This window comes from Periplaneta americana, chromosome 9 (genome assembly GCF_040183065.1).
Source record: "Periplaneta americana isolate PAMFEO1 chromosome 9, P.americana_PAMFEO1_priV1, whole genome shotgun sequence".
In the NCBI taxonomy this organism is placed as follows: domain Eukaryota; kingdom Metazoa; phylum Arthropoda; class Insecta; order Blattodea; family Blattidae; genus Periplaneta; species Periplaneta americana.
The window spans coordinates 4441857-4459661 of record NC_091125.1 but is presented as its reverse complement, the minus strand read 5'-3'; the positions used below and the strand labels follow the sequence as shown (position 1 = coordinate 4459661).

Here is a 17805-nt window from a genome sequence, read left to right as displayed (position 1 = left end):
CATATTATAGACTAATACAACAAGAAATATTACTAAAACAGATATCAAGAAATTTAAACCCACTGTGTATAAGTTTGGCAAGAAGATGGGAAAACAGGAATCAAGGGAAATACACCATGGAGATGGCTACAAGCCAACACAGTGCGAGAACTGGGGTGTCATATCTGCAGAACATCTGCATCGTATGAATCTCCCTGCAGCAAGGGCGTCAACAGAATATTTTTATGGGGAGGGGTGAGTCTTTAGGATACCAGTATATTATTATTATTAAGGGATTTCTAAGTAAAAAGGTGTAGATTGGACTTTTTCCAGTGCCTATTTTAAGTAATTCAAAATGTTTTGAAGATGATATCTTGGTCTTCAGGTGAAAAAAAAAAAAAGTTGAAAGTGTAGCCTCATCTGGAACAGTTGCACTTCCATCACACACATTTTTGTATGTAATGTCATGCTGCTTAAAGTCATCCATTAGAAGCCCTAAAATTGTCTTAATGCGGTGCTTTGTTGTGAATGATTCTCATGCACCGTAGCACATGATTAACACGTGGTTTTGGCAGCGTGTTGCATCAGGTATCCCACCTGGGAACGCATGGTAGATAAGGAGAGGGATAGGAACTGTTACTGAAACGACCTGGGACAAGGAAATAAACATTTTGGGCTGAAAAAACGCACAATCGAAGTTAATTTCCTCTGTTGGGACAAAAAATTTGTTTTTTAAATGCTGGTAAAACACTAAATCGAGAAACATTAAATCAGAGTAAAAATAGCATTGCGTATATGGGACTTCTGCCGGGACTGCAAAATAAAGGTACGGTCACACATCGCTACTTTTGCAGCACTGCAGTACAGAAAACTGCGCAACTCTTGTACTGCGACGTGTGAACAACGGTGCAACCCGAAAAGTAGCGGCTGCCAAACCTGCTGCCCGCTACTTTTCCATGCTGCGCGCAGCTTACAAGTAGCGACGTGTGAACAGGGTTCTCAGGGTTGCAGCCGCAGCATTTTTGATATCGGTTTGTTGAAACTTTTGCTGCGGTTGCCACCCAAATGTGCCAATGATACTTTTATTGTTTGGATATATTTTAATGTTAGATGCGATGGAAATAAATTATTTGTAACAGTTATTAAATGCACAACACAGTCTGAGCATAATTGGTGACGATATAATTAAGTTTTTTAATTTTCCATAGTGTAATTTCAAACAGGAGGGTTGCCAACATTGATTACGTGAATATGCTGTTGGTTATCATTTAAGTACATAGGCGTTTTTAAAAGCTTTATAGTAAAAATAATGCCAATTTCTGAATACTAGATACGACAGAAAAGCAAATAATAGATAAGGAAGCTTTCGCATGAGTTTCTTAATAATGCGAACATAACTACAAAAAATGTATATTGAGAAGTCAACACAGAGATGGAAACCTGCAGCTGGACTGCGGCTGCAAAAGTAGCGCCTTGTGTGTGAACAGACTCGCAACCTCCAGTTGCAACTTTTGCTGCACTTGGGTTGCCCAGCACAAAAAGTAGCATGCAGCACGTTAGTTTTGGCTTACGTGTGAACACGACACGCAACTTTTGCAGCTGCAGTACAAAATTTGCGCAGCAAAAGTAGCGACGTGTGACAGTACCTTAAGTACGCAAAATGCGGGTAAATCTCAAATCGAGAAACCGAAAATCGAGGTTCCACTGTATATTTGGCGATACAGTCAAATATCGATTTAACGAACACCAGTTTAACGAATTCACCAGTACAACGGAAAAAATTGTTTTCCCTTTCATTACCTGCATATGGTTGAATGTTAAATTATTTCAATTGTACGAATGTCCATATAACGAAAATAAAAATTTCCCCTTCATGATACATATGAACATTACAACGAAGTGGTTTGTTACTGGGGCACACAGACATATCTTTTGAAAATGTTCACTTCAGCATGGAGAAGCTTGCTCTCAACAGTTATAAGGAACTGCTGGCGGAAGTCTGGAATTTTGTCAGTGATTCAAGAAGAAAAAGGATGACAGTGAAGAGTTGGACTCAGATATGTGAGAAGAATAACACACCTACAGATGTGAAACCAAAAGATTTCATTGATATCGACAATGCAATGACTATTGAAAAGGAGATTACAGGAGAGGGCATTGTCTGTAATGTAATGCAAGAAGAAGGTGGTGTGGGTGGAAGTGATAAGAATCTGTACGTAGTGATAATGATTACTTACTTACTTACAAATGGCTTTTAAGGAACCCGAAGGTTCATTGCCGCCCTCACATAAGCCCGCCATCGGTCCCTATCCTGTGCAAGATTAATCCAGTCTCTATCATCATATCCCACCTCCCTCAAATACATTTTAATATTATCCTCCCATCTACGTCTCGGCCTCCCTAAAGGTCTTTTTCCCTCCGGTCTACCAACTAACACTCTATATGCATTTCTGGATTCGCCCATACGTGCTACATGCCCTGCCCATCTCAAATGTCTGGATTTAATGTTCCTAATTATGTCAGGTGAAGAATACAATGCGTGCAGTTCTGCGTTGTGTAACTTTCTCCATTCTCCTGTAACTTCATCCCGCTTAGCTCCAAATATTTTCCTAAGCACCTTATTCTCAAAAACCCTTAACCTATGTTCCTCTCTCAGAGTGAGAGTCCAAGTTTCACAACCATACAGAACAACCGGTAATATAACTGTTTTATAAATTCTAACTTTCAGATTTTTGGACAGCAGACTGGATGATAAAAGCTTCTCAACCGAATAATAACAGGCATTTCCCATATTTAATCTGCGTTTAATTTCCTCCCGAGTGTCATTTATGTTTGTTACTGTTGCTCCAAGATATTTGAATTTTTCCACCTCTTCGAAGGATAAATCTCCAATTTTTATATTTCCATTTCGTACAATATTCTGGTCACGAGACATAATCATATACTTTGTCTTTTCGGGATTTACTTCCAAACCGATCGCTTTACTTGCTTCAAGTAAAATTTCCGTGTTTTCCCTAATCGTTAGTGGATTTTCTCCTAACATGTTAGTGATAATGATAGTGAAAAAAAAAAAAAAAAAAGGTTTCTTGCCGAAGCTATAAATGTTGCTAATGATTTATGACTATTTTTGACTGGACAAAAAAGTGCAAGTGTTATTGTAAATTATCTTACTTACTTACGTACTTGCTGCTCTCACATCGGTCCCTATTCTGAGCAAAATTAATCCAGTCTCTTCAATCATATCCCACCTCCCTCAAATCCATTTTAATATTATACTCCCATCTACGTCTTGGCCTCTCCAAAGTCTTTTTGCCTCCAGTCTCCCAACTAACACTCTACATGGATTTCTGGATTAGCCTATATGTGCTACATCATAAATTATCTAGAAGAATCAATTGTCAAATCAGAAAGAAATTACAGACGTTTCCTTATAGTAAAACAAACGCAGAGAAAATAATGTACTGGCATCGATATGTAGATGACATAATAGTCCTATATAATGGAAACAAAAGACAAATAGAAAACCTACATCAACAACTCAACAAAATACACCCAAATTAAAGTATACAAAAGAAACAGAACATAACCAAGCTATAAACTTCTTAGACATCACCATAACCAAAACAAATAACAGACACGAATTCAAAATATACAGGAAACCCACTACAACCACAACACATATACACAATTCATCAAACCATCCCATACAACATAAACATGCAGCTTTCCGTACAATGACACACAGATTAATTAATATACCAATGAACAATGACAACCACACTGAAGAATTAAACACAATAAAATATATAGCACAAGACAATGGATACAACCCTAACATAATAGACACACTAATAAAAAAGGCAAAACAAAAACAGAACAAACCAACACAAACACCACGTGAGAATAAATACATAACATTAACATATCACAATACCAATACCCACAAAATTGCAACTTCATTCAGAAAACTAAAATACAAGATAGCATACAAAACAAATAACACAACACAGAAATACCTAAATAATCACATTAAACACTAAACTCTCTGCATCAAAATCCACAGTTCATTCCCGATTTACCACGAAAATCGTCTGTAGCTGCATTTAGATTGGCAACAGGCCATGATTGTTTGGCCAAACACCTGCATAGAATTGGAATATATCAGTCCCCTAACTGCCCATTGTGCAACTCAAACCAAGAAATGGATTCGGAACACCTCAAAATCTGTGCTTCAGTGGCTGACCATGATAATATCTTTGAAAAATATTGCAGTGCAAGAGGTCAAATGAATTTATTGTCAAACGCCTGGCATTAGAAAACAACAACAACAACATTAAACATTCAAATAAATATAATTCAACTGGAGTTCACAAACTAAAATGCAATAATTGCCCACATTTTTACATAGGACAGACAGGACGATCCTTTCACGCAAGATATAATGAACACATTAAAGCTATAACCAAACCCTACATCACATCAAATTATGCAGACCACATTATCAACAATAATCATGACTACAATAATATAGAAACAGATATGGAAATTTTACACATCACACCGAAAAGTTCACAGTTAAACATCTTAGAACAATACGAAATATATAAACATACAATAATATACCCACAACATATACTTAATACACACACATTATTCGACGTCATGATACGTCATAACACACAAACAACCAGCCCCCACCATAAGAGCAACATACCCCCACCCCTACAATCGACAAATGCACATCGCAGAATTCAAGATCACTAGTAGTTCAGGAGACAATGAGGAAGACGTGACATCACGTCGAAACGCGCTGTCTGTCGAAGACATACACCTTTTTAAAAAATTTTAATACTTTTCAATATGTGACTAAGTAATTTGATGTTTTTTAACAAACAAAGTGTTAACGTGAACTTTAATCAATAAAACATACAGTTATGACAGTTGTGTAAAAAGTAGCATTGATCAATATTATAACGAACTTTCATTATAACGAAAATTATAACAGAATCCCTAGAAATTCGTTAAAACGACATTTTCCAGTATAACGAAAATAACAACAAGGTCCATAGAAATTCGTTCAAACAACATTTGACTGTATCAAGAAAACTGGAAAAATCACGTCAACAGAATGAGTAACAACAGATTTCCAAAGACAATTTTAAATTATCGACTGATGGGAAAAAGATCCAATGGCAGACCTCAAAAGAGATACACTTGGCCTAATAATACTTGTCAGGATGATGATGATAATGATGAATAATTATATTTCTAAAACACAGAATCTCAATGCTTAGCACTGGCTCCCTTACTCCCCTTTTACAACAGAGAAGCCAACTGTGGTTCCACGACAGATTTGAATAATTTAAAAAGAATCATTCAAATCGATAATCTCAAAAGCAGTCATATCGTAAATAGCTGTCGAACAGCTCAATGCTGGATACCTGCAATTACATAGGTGCACTCTGGTTTGCAGATGAATCTCGGCTGAGCTTGCATAAGAATTGTGCTTGGAATAACAGCCTTCTCCTCTTCTTCAGGTCGGATCTGCACCAACATCTTGCCTATGTGTTTGCCGTTTGTCATGAACCTGGAACACAGTAACATGGACTGGACCAGTCAAATATCCACAAAATTAAACACTAAAGCCTTTCTTCTTCGGATAAGCACGGGAAATTATATTTGTTGTTGTTTTCTAATGCCAGTGTTTGACAACAAAGTCATTTGACCTCTTGCACTCCAATATTTGAAAATGGCAAGTTGTAGCCGATTTAAGTGAACACCATATTTTAACGTTTTGGTGGCTACTTCATTCACACACAACCCCCAGGACCACACCTGCTGTTGGTCGACAGGTCCATTGGACCTAGCTGGGAGATCTTGTTGATCACCAGCTTTCCCTCCTTGAGCCACTGGAGGACGATTTTAGTGCCATAGCAGGTCAGCACTAGGAACAGAAAAGTAGAAAGAGGAGGAAGGAAAGGGAAATGAACCCCTAGGCCTCGAATGCTCTAATGCCATCGGGGTCGAAGAAAGTAAGAGTTCAGTCAGAGGACTGGATAGGAAAGGGTAAAGAGGGTGTTAGGTATTGAATAGAGGAAAATTATACCAAATTCAGTCATTAACTCATCAAGCTGACCAGTGCTAATTGATGAGTAGCCCCTCCCTTGTAAAATGATGCTTACTAACAGCTGCATCACGGGAAGGTAGGGATGGGACATTGGGTATTTGTCCAGGTTGGTTCCTTAAAGCCTTCAACGGGAAGGATTAATGGCTCTCCCCCCTGTACCCGACAGATACCCTTTTGCAGCCGAAAATTATATTTTGTCTGTCATATAGAGAAAAAGAAAAAGTAACAAAACAATATATTTTGTGCTTATTCGAAATTTAAATATGAATAACAGCATTAAAATTTACTAATACAGAAAATGAGTTTAACTATTTAGGAACATTAATTAGGTACCGCATTTTCTCGAATACCCCTCATATAAGCTGCGCACCCCACTTTTGAAAAGGGGAGGGGAGGCAATACAAAAATAAAATTTTCACAAATATATCGACAACAAATTACATGTCACTTGTCTTGCTTAAGCAACCGTTTACACGATATCCTGTAATATTAATAGCATGTGTCAGTAAATTAACTACTTTTATCTTGAATGTTACTACGTGGCTTGTTATAATAAATTAACTTCATTCTGGGCTGTTTTCGTCATCACGGTCATTGTCTTCACTCTCACTTCTCCATACAGAATCGTGCTGTTCTGATTACAGACGCTACACTTTTTGAAGCTCTTTCAAGAAGAAGGAGTGTGATATACGTGCCATGCATCATGGACGAAAACTTATGTCATATTATTATATTATTACACATATATTAAAAGGGCACATAAATGTACTATAGTGGTATTATATTGCAAACTCAGCAGCCAAAGCTTTCTTAGCATATAAAAATGATACAGAATATTTTATTGGAAACAAAAATTCTGGTGAAACCCTGTAAGAGTACAACATTACTGAACATTTAATGACTGTGACCTTGCAAATATCATGTGTTCATTCCAAAACTTCCTCCTTGAATAATTTTAGATTGCAGGGGACACGATTTTGACTAACAGACAGACTAAGGCCGTGTTATGACTCTGTTCCTATTGTCATTTGTTATAAATGGTTGTATTCTTGTTTAACTACTGTAATCGTATTATTGTTATTCATTCAGGCTCAAGACGCAAAGACCCAAATACTGAGACTAGCCGTACACACCTGAAGGCTTGCTCCACCTCTTTCGCAGGGAATACAATTCTTGTGAGAGGCTGCACGGCTCCTGACTTCAAACCCTCACACATCAAGTTGTACAAACTTCGCCTCATGTCTATGGGCGCAGTGAAGATATTGTCCAGCATGACCCCGTGGAAGCTAGCACCCTTCAGGAACACCTCCATGCCTGCCACACACACAAATTTTTATAAAATAAGAAAATGAACAAATAGTAAATCATACAAAATGTTATATACATTTCGCATTAATTTAGTTATTTTATGATAAATTTTGTTCTCAATAGATTCAACCTTCAATTCCTCTAGATTCAATTTCTTTTTAGATCCAAAATGGTATTTCACGCTGTTCTTCTGAAAAATTTCATTTCAACTTTCTTAATCTTTGTTTGTCCTTTTGCTACAGAGTCCAAAATTTCACTGCCATATAGAAGTGTAGGAGCGACTAAGCAGTACATATTCTGACTCAAGAGCATTTGTGTACTAAATAAGGTTCCAGAGCATTATTCAATAATCCTGAAACCTGTGTGAACTTTGTACTTTTCTTGTGTATCAGTAGGTGTTTTTCATTTTCATGTGATATATCCCATCCAAGGTACGTACCGGTACTTAAATTTGATACCTGCTCTAAATATTTGTTATTAATTACTATTATGTTTATTATTGGATCCCAGAACCAAGAGTAAGCAAGTGAAGGAATAATATGCATAATTTCGTTACCCAATATCATTCGACTCTTTCAAATTCATTACTTTCGTTACTGGTAGATGACCTGATTTTGTTGGTAGTGTATTTTTTATTGTGTTGTAGTAGTAAATTTGGTATATTCTTTTGCTGTAATATATAAAATATACCTGAAATCTTGATTTGCATAATACACGTCACTGTTCGTTAACAGAAAACCACAATTTAAGTCACACAGAGTTAGTGTGCACTCAGTGTTGGTTGCTTGACAGTTGTCAGCCCATTTTGAGGTCTGTGGATATAGAGGGAAAAGTTGGATCGGTGTCGGTTAGAGTTCCCGGATAGCTCAGTTGGTATAACGTTGGTACGTTTAACCAAAGGTCCGGAGTTCGATACCCGGCCCCGGAACAATTTTCCCTCAAAATTATTCGAATCAACTTTACAGGGAGTTATACCTGAAAGCTTGATTTGTATCAAATAAAAAGTCCATACATCTATACATATAAAACAAATTTACCACATCTTTAGAAATGAAGAGTCTCTTTTAACTTTGTTCAAAGTTTTCACATAATCAAGAAATACAAAATGGGTCTCCAAATTAAATTCTCGTAGTTTTTCTAAAATTCTCGTAGTTTTGATACTGAACAATGGTTAAATGCAGGATCTACCTTCTTAAATTAATTCCGACACTCTAACAGGAAACTGTTGGTTGAGTTTTTAATTATTTCATTTAAAATCTTAATGAATATTTTATAATGTATACTATTAATATAAGGAGACTGAAGCCTCTATAATTTTCTACGTTTTTGTTTATCTTTTTTCTTTGTATATGGGGATGATTACACTGCTTTTCCATTCTTCAGGTAAAATCGTAGATTGATATGTACGTTTATTGTTGAAAAAACGTCTGGTAACAATCGTCCATGAAAGAAATCTCGTGCATATTTATATCATTAAGAATTGACACCATCTTCTCCTGGTGTTTTACCATTTTTTGTTTTTCTTCAGAGGTTCTTTCAATTCTACTGTGATAAATTATTATCTTTAAGTTCTGTCTTCTAAATATTTTCTTGGAAAGAAGAGTTCTGCCATAAAGACTTATAATAACCTAAGACAGTTTCCTTTTTGGGGCAAGGATTTATATATACAGATTATGTTTCGTCTTTATTCATGTTGTGTATAGTCAACTGTGTGAAGACAGGTTTGAATCTCACAAGTGACACCAGTAAGACAACACCCATGAGGCAACTAGCCAGGAGATAACAGGATAAGGTGACCAGTTCCTTTCCTCTGATACATATCGTCAAGTGAGATGTAGCTACTTCCTGATATGTTTTAATATTTTATAATAATAATAATAATAATAATAATAATAATAATAATAATAATAATAATAATAATAATAATAATAATAATAATAATAATAATAATAATGGTTTTATTCAACCTGGCAGAGTTAAGGCCGTAAGGCTTTCTCTTACACTCAACCAGGATTACAACTTGCTTACATAGTTGAACATACAACTGGATCGGAATTAAGTAATTACATACTGATACAATTAAGGTACATAATGAGATCAAAAGAGGTAGTTACATAGGGCCGTATTAATAGACATTTTTAGCGCGGGTTTCCGGTGGATGATCAGCGTTTTTCGTATTCATAAACCAGTGTTAGCGATAGGATATGATTTGAATTCTGTACAAGTAACCAGTGGATAGCTGGGGCTAGCTTAGTATGCTCGTAGCGCGTGCTGAGAAATGTCTATGAATAGCACCCATAAAAATTTACCTCATAAAATAAAAATAAACATAGTGGAATACATATTAATGTTGTTAGAATCAAATACGAATCACATAAAAACAGAAGCCGATAATTCAATAAAAAATGTACACAGTAAAAATAAAAATACACAGATTAGTATACATATTAGTATTAGATTACAATTAAGTAGGATTCACATAATTAAACCAGAAACCGACAATTGAATAAAATGTACACACAAAAAAAAATTAATAATAAAAAAACAGCACAGTGGGATACATATTTTAAAGCAAGTCACACAGAGATTGTGTGCACTCGATGTGGGTCTCTGGCGTTTCGTCAGCGCATGCGAGTTGTGTGGATATAAAGGGAAAAGTTGGGACGGCGTCGGGGGAGTTCCCGGGTAGCTCAGTTGGCAGAGCACTGGTACGTTCAACCAGAGGTCCCAGGATCGATACCCGGCCCCGGAACAATTTTTCCCTTGAAATTATTCAAATCTGCTTTATAGGGAGCTTTACCTGAAAGACTAGATTTGCATAATATATACGTCACTGTGTACGTTAACACAAAACCACAATTCCAAGTCACACATGTGCACTAGATGTGGGTCTCTGGCGTTTCGTCAGCCCACGCGAGTTGTGTGGATATAAAGGGAAAAGTTGGGACGGTGTCGGGTGAGGTTCCCGGGTAGCTCAGTTGGCAGAGCACTGGTACGTTCAACCAGAGGTCCCAGGATCGATACCCAGCTCTGGAACAATTTTTCCCTTGAAATTATTTAAAATACATTTGACAGTACAGTATACATAAAAATTATGTGGAGATAAAGAGGCAGTATACATTTCAATAAGTAATAAATAACACAACTACATACAACAATAAAAATTTAAATAAATAAATAATAAAATAAGAACACTGAAAAATAAAGTAAGAAAAGAGACAATGACAAAGTTGTACTAAGACCACACCAATATGCTCGGGTATCTAGTTTAACTGAAAGAGTAGACAACTACAGACAAAAATGGCTAGACCACAAACATCGAATGCCAGCTGAGAGATTACCGAAAAGAGCATTAAATTACAAACCGAAAGGACACAGAAACATAGAGGTAACTAAGTAACCCTAAGTATAGAGTTTGTTGATGGTCTGGCCTTTTAGTCAATGTAACTATTATACATTCAAGGAAATATTATTCTGCTAAAAAGATTAGTAAAAGTTGGTGTTCTAATACATCCTAGCAGCTAAGATGATTAAAAGCAATGATTCTGAACATAAGTATTGAAGAGTTATGGAAAGTTCTGTTGTGAGCTGCAACAATCTGTTCTTCTGGTGACCAGTCAGTGTGTCAACAAAAACATGATCGTGCAAAAAAATTGTAATGCAATTCAGACAGAAATTTTAAAGCTCTAACTTCTTAGTCTGAAAAAGTTTTAAGTTGGAAACATGGTACATAAATACATACACATGTACAAAAACCACTTTTTCGATAAAAGGGATGCTCAAAACGTGTATTTCACAAAATCAATTTGTTTATGGTGTCACAACACATTTTCTTCCTTCACACTTCGTGTAATGATAATGTTGGGATTGTAATCGCCCCACACAGACTGTCCTGTTAGTACCTGACATGGTCGCAGCCCGGCTCCTTGCTGACGCAGTTGACCAGACCCAGGATGCCACTCAGGGGGTCGCCCTGCGACACCAGCACGATCTGACTGTCCGACGAGCTGGACAGCGTGGTCTGCAGCTGTGGCAGCCAGCTGTAGTCGTCCGAGCTGATGCTGATCACGGCTCTGTCACTCACAACCCGCCTCTGTGACAACAACCACATCGTGAGGGCTGGGCTTGGTATGGAGTTCTGCACTCCCGTGAAAGAAAGTACTTTCACGTACAGTATTTTGCAACAATTCAGTTCCTTTAGCTGGTTTAGCATGTTCCGACTGTGCACAGTTTTCTTCCGTCAACTGTCATTCAACAGCACACTGTGAACATAAGCCTCTGCTTCCTGAATCTCACTATAACCCCTAAAGTTAGACATCCGACTAAGCATCTACATTATATTTGACCTCACAGAGGACCCAGCCTGTAGGAAATGTGGGATGGATGTTGAGTCATCACGTCACACTTTGCTGGATTATCCAGGTTTAAGCCACATCTGGCATCGATACCTCAGGAGAGCCATGTTGTCTCCAGAAATGAAACTCAGCAGAATTGTATACTGGGTTGATATCCATATAGTCTGTGGGGCGCAAAATGGGTCATTCCTGCCTAAATGATTCAGTAAATGTCCACGCTCTTATGGAGGAAGCTGAAGGAGAAGAAGTTGCGTTCAATAAGTCTGATATAAGAATAGAAGTGCTGTACTTAGTTATAGAAGCTGCAATTCAATCACACAGAAAAGCCATCAGAAAGGGGGAAGATATTATGTAGTGGCAGTGGCAGTAGCAGCAGTAGTGGCAATAATAATAATAATAATAATAATAATAATAATAATAATAATACTTACTTACCGAAAAGACAAACTATATGATTATGTTTCGTGACGATAATATTGTACGAACAGGAAATTTATCCTTTGAAGAGGTGGAAAAATTCAAATATCTTGGAGCAACAGTAACAAATATAAATGATACTCGGGAGGAAATTAAACACAGAATAAATATGGGAAATGCCTGTTATTATTCGGTTGAGAAGCTTTTATCATCCAGTCTGCTGTCAAAAAATCTGAAAGTTAGAATTTATAAAACAGTTATATTACCGGTTGTTCTGTATGGTTGTGAAACTTGGACTCTCACTTTGAGAGAGGAACAGAGAATAAGGGTGTTTGAGAATAAGGTGCTTAGGAAAATATTTGGGGCTAAGAGGGATGAAGTTACAGGAGAATGGAGAAAGTTACACAACGCAGAACTGCATGCATTGTATTCTTCACCTGACATAATTAGGAACATTAAATCCAGACGTTTGAGATGGGCAGGGCATGTAGCACGTATGGGCGAATCCAGAAATGACTATAGAGTGTTAGTTGGGAGGCCGGAGGGAAAAAGACCTTTGGGGAGGTCGAGACATAGATGGGAGGATAATATTAAAATCTATTTGAGGGAGGTGGGATATGATGATAGGGACTGGATTAGTCTTGCTCAGGATAGGGACTGATGGCGGGCTTATGTGAGGGCGGCAATGAACGTCCGGGTTCCTTAAAAGTCAGTAAGTAAGTAATACTTACTTAAGGAACCCGGAGGTTCATTAGCACACTCACATAAACCCGCCATCAGTCCCTATCCTGAGCAAGACTAATTCAGTCCCTAGCATTTTATCTCATCTCTCTCAAATTTATTTCAATATTATCCTCTCATCTACGTCTCGGCCTCCCCAAAGGTGTTTTTCCCTCCGGCCTCCCAACTAATCTTAACACTCTAAATTCATTTCTATATTTGCCCATGTGTACTACATGCCCTGATCATCTCAAATGTTTGAATATAATGTTACTAATTATGTTAGGTGAAGAAGTAATTATGTTAGGCTATGATAGCAAATATAGGCTTAATGAAATTATTTTCCTTTTTCCTGAAACATGAGTTACAGTTATGTTGGTTACACCTTTATTCCAGGGAGGTCTTCCATTGTAAATTACAGCAACAAAACAATAAAGAACATTCAAGAAATAAGAAATCTAATAAAAATAAACAACAGAGAAGTCATGTTGGAATGAATACCTGCCCACGTGAGAATTATGGGTAATGAATATCCTGATCAATTGGCTAAGAAAGGTGCCATGATGAAAAGGAAACCAGCAGGACATCTGGAGATGCACAAGCAAATGAAAAAAATCAAACACCAAGGCGTAGCTCAGCAAAGACTTGTTGTGGAAGAATTGTTAAAAGACAAAGCATGCCAGAACATTAGGAACAGAGTCGACCTCTTCAGCATGCCAAGAAAGACTGCAGTGGTTCTATTGAGGTTGCAAAGTGGTAACGATCATCTGTGCAAGATAAACTGTCTACCTAATCTGCGTGCAGCCAACTTGGAGAATGCAAGGACCTGACCAGCAGCAGCCCATCAGCATTGTATTGGGAAGCCAGAGGGAAAATGATGCAGATCAACCAATCTCCAGTGCCTTTGAACTGTTGCACTACTCATATGTAATAATTATTGGGACTGTCAAAATTTAACATTAAATGAAGAAGAACCTTAATTGGAGGTCACCTAAAATCGGGGTTCTACTCTACCTACAGATAATAGTCAATTAAGAAACATACCTGTAATTTCCTCATTGTTGGTTATTATTGCTTGAATAACACAATAGTATGTTCGGTGTGGCTACTTGTTCCCAGTATGTGTTTTGGTTCTTCTTCATAACAGATCATACAAACTGCATTCCAAACCAATAACTTTAAAGTAGTTTGTAACTGCACCTGCCTTCCTCAACAGCAGCAACTTGTGGTTCTCCAAGGTCTTCTCGAAGACGACGTCAAGGTCTGCTTTAACACTCTTGTCTGCATCAGTCTCTCGTGTCAAGATGAACGCCCCATCAGCCAGTGCTTTCACTGCTGTGTCCAGCAGTTTAGTGTCCGACAGAATGTTGGCAGCAATGATGAGTCTGCAGTCCTCTTCTCTTTCCATTTTGCGATATTCCACCTTGATTTGAGAAGACTCCAGATCGGCCACCGAAGGATTGTCTGCACTGGCCATAACTGTTACATCAGCCTGTTGGAAATTTTTAAATCGTGAGATAAATCTGCTTTAAAAACATTTAAGGCAATACTGATCAAGAACTAAATACCTGGTAACTTATTATCCATTATCCCAATGACAGGCCATGTTATCACGTGAAAAAGTTGCCACCACTAACTTCAGTTTTTCGTAAAAGTAGTGTGAATAATGTGGCAACACTGCAGAGTAATGAATTTCTTTAAGAGAGTAGTACGACAAAAAGCGTGAGAAGGTTGCACACTTTTAACCGAACTTGGAGATTGCATTTTGGTAAAAAAAGACGATTTTTTTTTTTCAGTTTACTGAGGATTTTATAAATAACGTTACTGCAAGAGTGAATTTAACAGAATATGCCAATGTAATTCATGTCTATTAATTCGAGAAAACAAATTCTACGAAAATCCTCCAGGTATGGCAATATTACTTGGTCGGCACTAATTCACACTTCTAGGGCTTATGTTCAATTTTGATGATCAGTGATTCACAGTTGTTCAGTGTTTAAATCTTTCATGTTATAAAGTGATACAAGAGAGCTCACATTACGTTCTCAAATGGTGGCAATGTACACTCAATTCCTTCATTTTCATATTTCTTACACATGACTTTACTCAAAATGCTACTCCTTCTCCAAATTTTGTATTATATGCATGATTTTTTGTACGTCTTCTTAAAATTGTGCTTAAGAAAACTTGCCACCAGTATTTCCCTTACACTTCAAGATTTTTCGGGAAAATATAGCATTCGAGGCCTAGGGGTTCATTTCCCTTTCCTTCCTCCTCTTTCTACTTTTCTGTTCCTCGTGCTGACCTGCTATGGCACTAAAATCGTCCTCCAGTGGCTTAAGGAGGGAAAGCTGGTGATCAACAAGATCTCCCAGCTAGGTCCAATGGACCCATCGACCAACAGCAGGTGTGGTCCTGGGGGTTGTGTGTGAATGAAGTAGCCACCAAAACGTTAAAATATGGTGTTCACTTAAATCGGTTACAACTTGCCATTTTCACATGATAATATTTTTGAAAAATATTGGAGTGCAAGAGGTCAAATGACTTTATTGTCAAATGCCTGGCATTAGAAAACAACAACAACATATATTTTGTTTTGCTATACATCACAATTTTTACCGGTTTTTATATTTGACTGCAAAAAAAATGTATATATTTTGTTTCTTAGCTCTTGCAGAATAATCTGAAAATAGTAAGTAGCAAGTTATGTCTCAGGGAGTCTGAAAAGTGTGTGAGGCAAAATTTTGGAATTTGTAGAGGGAATAGTGATTTTTCAAAATACAATTTAAATTTACAAAAATATTAATTGAATAATTCATAAACTGTTGTTCTGTATCAAATGAGATGAAATTTTCTGGAGACGCTATTTACATGCAGCATGATATGTGTACGAATTTTCAAAGATCTAGCTGAAACAGTTGAGAAAATTCAAATTTCACCTCAGTGTATCCTTAAGACTTGCAGTTACACGAATGGTGATGGTGGTGGTGGTGGTGAATTTGTAGACGTTGATAGTAATGATTAAAGTTAATAACGAAAATCGTGATGGTGGTAGAAGTGTTAGTAGTGGTGGTTCACGTTGGTGGTATTTATAGTAGTAGTGGTGGTGGCGCTAATGAAAGTAGCAGCAATGTTGCATGTTGAAAGTGGTGCTCCTGACGTGTCACGTGGTAGTACTGGCCTGTACGAGGGGCAGATCCCCCAGAATGTCCACCACGTGGCCCGCTAGCGGCTCTGTGCCCTGCCCCAGCAGCTCCACCACCTTCACCCTGCTGCCGCTGCTGCCGCTCTGGTTCTCCAGCACCAGGTGCACGCACACACGCACACAGGCCAACAGTTCGAGCCCCGGGGGCTCCGAGTATTCCACGAAGCCGTGGGTCTCCAGCACGGGCTCGCCCTGCGGCCTACGCATGTTGATGGGACTGGCCCTCAGACCACGCACCTCCACGCCCCCCGACTTGACCACGTTCAGCTGTTCGTAGAAGTGCACGGGGAGCACTGCAATGACATGGACGTGCAGAAATATTACCACACAAACAACAAAGTTACTCACGAAATATTCTGCTGAGGGCAATGTGCTGTGTAGTAATAGACTAACTGAACTTGCAAAGTTACTTTGTCCTCTACACTCATTTAATACTATGAACTACCTGTGCTTTGCAGAATTGGGCTGCTTTACTGAGATCACTTGGTATTAAAATTAATTATCTTGATGTGTGACAAATGGTTGAACTTTCCATAAAGTCCTGAGCTTACTCCATGCAGGCACAAGAATATTGTTTTGGTACACAGCATGACAAGGAGTTAAGAAAGAATGTACCGGTACCGGTACGGACGTGACTGAATATAACTGGCAAATGATAGACTGCAAAGCCCATTCCTTCATTTCATAAGAGTGGTGCGGCAATTCAGGTGTGACTGCATGGAATTCAAATGATAAATACGTCTTGGACTTCACAGAATGACAAAAGTTTTTGGAAAGATAATCATTTCTTATAATAGGATGCCTGATATTTTTAATTGCTGGTGTACTTTCTGATTCCTTTATATTTTGTAATAAATCTGTTCTATAGTCAATAATTTTGTAGGTAGTTTAAGGGTGAGACAGGTAGTAGTCATTTTTCGGATTTCATTCTCCACAGACAGAAGAAGAAAATGGATACAACCCCAACATAATAGAGAACATAATACGTAAGACAAAACAAAACCACAAAAAACAGAAGAATACAACACAAACACAAGAACACAAAAAATACATCACACTAACATACGAAAACAAAAACACACATAAAATTGCAACCTCATTCAAGAAATTAAACTACAACATCGCATACAGAACAAATAACACTCTACAAAAACATCTCAACACACAAACAAACAAATACAACCACACAGGCGTATACAAACTCAAATGTAACACCTGCAACAACTTCTACAAAGGACAGACAGGCACATCGTTCCAAACACGTTACAAAAAACACATCACAGCCATAACAAAATTACAAAACAACTCCACATATGCAGAACACATCACAAATGCCAACCACACCCACAGAGACAACAACACAGACATGGAAATACTGCACATCCAACCAAAAAGCTAGAAACTCAACACACTAGAACAATATGAAATATACAGACACACGAAAACATACCCCAACGAAATTCTCAACACACAGCTCAATTTCAAAACACACACACTCATTGACTCTACACTACGAACGCACCCACACAGGAAACAAGAGGCGCCAAGACCAACAACGACCAGTTCCGAAGATGACCGAAAATAGGTCGAAACATGTTAACAAGGTACGTTAATAATATTTAACACAAGAAAGTTCTTATCATACATATTCCGAAGTGATACAGTGTTAAAAGTTGTGTAATCAAAATCTATAG

General features: G+C 37.7%; 1 pseudogene; it reads right to left on the bottom strand.

Annotated features, from left to right (window-relative positions):
• LOC138705730 (fatty acid synthase-like) overlaps positions 1-17805 on the bottom strand; it is a 62382-nt pseudogene that overhangs the window by 11051 nt on the left and 33526 nt on the right.